This window comes from Oncorhynchus clarkii, chromosome 24 (assembly GCF_045791955.1).
Source record: "Oncorhynchus clarkii lewisi isolate Uvic-CL-2024 chromosome 24, UVic_Ocla_1.0, whole genome shotgun sequence".
NCBI classification, from domain to species: domain Eukaryota; kingdom Metazoa; phylum Chordata; class Actinopteri; order Salmoniformes; family Salmonidae; genus Oncorhynchus; species Oncorhynchus clarkii.
This window is the reverse complement of record NC_092170.1, coordinates 22,897,101-22,900,626: the sequence shown is the minus strand read 5'-3', so window position 1 is coordinate 22,900,626 and position 3,526 is coordinate 22,897,101. Positions and strand designations below refer to the sequence as shown.

General features: G+C 39.7%; 1 long non-coding RNA gene across 1 annotated transcript; it reads left to right on the top strand.

The window, feature by feature from the left end:
* Positions 1 to 3,085, top strand: LOC139382422 (uncharacterized). Its single transcript, XR_011628638.1, has 3 exons — positions 1 to 14; positions 491 to 545; positions 3,039 to 3,085. It is a non-coding gene; the product is annotated as an uncharacterized lncRNA (long non-coding RNA).
* The last annotated feature ends 441 nt before the right edge of the window (positions 3,086 to 3,526 follow it).

Below are 3,526 nucleotides of genomic sequence, written 5' to 3'. Positions count from 1 at the left end.
CACAAAGCTTCAGGGTTTGTACTACCTTCTTATGTGTTGATGTTTTGTTCAGGTTATAATTATACCTTCTTAAATTTCATGCTGGTCTTCTTTTTGCTATGAAGTATATTTTTGTGATGTTAAATTGCAGATGGTCTAAACTAGAATGTCATTTTCCATGAAAAAAAAATTGTGGGACAGTAATTTGTCTTTTTGCTGTATCCAATCCCCTCTGAGACACACACACACACACACACACACACACACACACACACACACACAGAGAGAGAGAGGTTGGAGAAACACGGTCAGATGTCTGGGATTTGAACAAGCAACCCACCTCTCTAACCTCTAGGCTACTTGCCATACCTCAATGTTTTGGTTTGATGTATAATTTTGTCATGTAATCTTGCAGTCTCACTTTCTATTTTGTGTTGAGAAGGGCTTATACTATTTTTAAAGTTTCTACTTAACCTTTATTTAACTAGGAATGTCTTATGGTGTTTTCCAGGCGAAAGACGATGATGTCATCCTTCATCAAACATGTCCATACAAAGACCAACCATGTAATTATTCTCACAGCTTCTATAACATAGCTTTAATGTCACCCAGTTTAGATGTTGTTAGTTTTCAGTTAATCTCGGCACTTCACCGTGATTTTCATGCTGTATACGCCAGGCAAAGGAGTGTGTGGCACGTCAGACTGGACAGCGGCCAAAGAGACGTCAGGAAAATCATCTGCCAAAGTATATGAGGAGGGCATTGAGATAGCAGTTTGCCGACACGGTGTGCTCCTCAAGGTCCTCAACATGTACAGAGGCAAGATATACTGTATGCCTACGCAATGTACTTGCAGAAGGAGTTGTCTTCTCCTGGCATGGTGGGCTTTTTCTGCTGCGATGTAGCATGCAAATACTGGCTCCGGGGGAGCTTCTAAAAATGCACCCTCTCCTATCTGTTATCCATCAATCAATCACATTTATTTATAAAGCCCTTCTTATGTCAGCTGATGTCACAAAGTGCTGTACAGAAACCCAGCCTAAAACCCCAAACAGCAAGCAATGCAGGTGTAGAAGCACAGTGGCTAGGAAAAACTCCCTAGAAAGGCCAGAACCTAGGAAGAAACCTAGAGATAAACCAGGCTATGAGGGGTGGCCAGGTGGGTGGAGATTATAACAGAACATGGCCAAGATGTTCAAATTTTCATAGATGACCAGCAGGGTCAAATAATATTATGCATGCGAAGGCGCATGAATGGGCTTGTGAGGTAATTGTTTTCCTTCATGACGGTTTTTGTGTTATGTAAAAAGGATACTGTAATGCTTTTTAAAATAATAGAATGAATGTATCATTAAAATATTTATATATTTGTTCATTTTGGCATTATATTATAGTCGAGCAGGTGAGCAGTTTTATAATCAGAGCTGCTGTCACGACAAAGTACATGTCCAAGGCTGATAAGTGTATTATTATAACATAACTAATGCTGAAGAAGGTTAAGGATTGCAACATAATTCCCTTAATAATGTTTAACTATTAAGTGGTTTTCATATTTTAGCTCCAGCACACTTCAATTAAGAAGATCAAACTAATTGCCCCTCTCCTTGCCACGGTGTAGAGACTTGCGTACCTCAATTACCCTGAGTGCTAAGCCGGAAGGGGGTTTATAGCCCCGGCAGGTGCAACCAAGCCGGCCAGGTCAAAGGGTAGGAGGCAGACAAAGCAGTCCATGGTCCTCCATGTCGGAGGTTGGGCTTGGGGCTAACTACCCCACCCCGGAAAAACTGAAACATTGACATATGGAAACCAAATAAACTGCCCCAAAGCAGAACATTTTCTTGGACACATGTTACTGCTGAAGGGAGAAGCTTACAGTGAAGGACATTTACTTTTTTGGGCTTAACTGATGTTGCTATGATGATATTATGTTATGCTATGTTAATGATGTTATTGTTGTTGTTTTTTAAAATCTTACACATGACTGAAATGGCAGTTTTTATGTTGATTGGTTAGGCACACAGTAGTAATTTATTAGAATAACTGACTGAAGATGTTTTTCCAACAGTGCGCACATATTTTATCACACTACTGGCAATGGGCTGGAATAAGAGGAAGTTTGCCAACATGGATTGCATGTGGGGGGGGGGGGGGGGGGGCTTTCATAAAAAATATATATTTGACCTGCTTTCTCATTATTGTTTATCTATTTATACATGTCTAATCTTCTGTCTGCAATCCTGGCTCAGCTTTTTAATATTTTTACAAGTCATCTTGATGTAGGAAAACATCAAGATGACTGTATACCTTAAAGTCAAATCTTTTAGTGTGATTCACTTGAATAATTAGAACCTTCACCTATGTTATTCCTCAATTGAATTGTATTTTTTTCAGAATGTCAAAAGAGACTAGCTTCCTTGAAGATAAGTGGGCAGAGCTGGACATAAACGAAGCTGTGCTTCAGGAGTGGGTTGCTGAGGTCCAGCAGTGGCCTGAAAGTATGTTCGGTTCTGAACAAATAGAGCATATGGCCCACCCCGAAAACCATCTGACTACAGTCCTATCCCATACTATGTTTCCAACAGGTTCTAATTTTTCAAGTGAATCATACTAAAATATTTGACTTTAAGCAGTGTCTTCTCTCTTCAACTGCTGACCTTATCTCGAGTTGAGTTCCACTTCCCTCATTGCCCTAGTTCCTCAGCAACTGGCGTGCCTTATCAGGAAGTGAAACTAGACTGCTCCCCTTTGTCTCCTTCCTTAGAAATATCAATATTCAGCAGAATATTAATATTTGAACAGAAAATGAAATTTCTTCACATCCCCTTGCCTCACTCAGTAACTTTCCATGCACAAAGTTCGTATTAACTCTCAATTGTCCCCTAACATATACATTTCTTATACATGTAAAGTCATCAATACATTCTAATATGATGACAGGAATAACTATATTTCAAGCCAGAATCCAACATGTAGAAAAGTGAATGTTTCTCTGTCTCTCAACTTCATAATTGTATTGATGTCAGTGGAGTCATGTTTGTAACTTGTCTTATGTTTGACAGCCAACCTTCAGGATAGTCAGACAGGGCATCTCCAGAAGAAGATTGAGGGGCATTACCTCATTGTGAAACAGAGGAAACACTACCTCTACTGTTTGACAGGTAAGCCCCAACAACAATATGAACTTAAACACATTAGAAATCAAGCAATAAAACTGATTTGTGAAAGAAAATGCATTAGTCATTCACAAATCAGTGCCTCTAAAGTAGCTCTGTAACCTATTGTCATGTAATATATCTAAATCTACAGTCAGTCTAATCAGCCCTTTTTATTCAGACGGCAACAAGAGAAGGCATCAGATTCTGAGAAAAATGGTTGAGGACAAGGCAGCCTTGACAACTGCCATTGTTGAACTTCCCACACAGTAGGCAGAGTTTAGTCTCCCCACAGTGGATGAGCTGCTCAATACTGACAACTTTGTGTGGCCATGGGAGAGACCTGGCACCATATGATTACAGAAGGTACAGTATCTATTGTGACTGAAATTTTA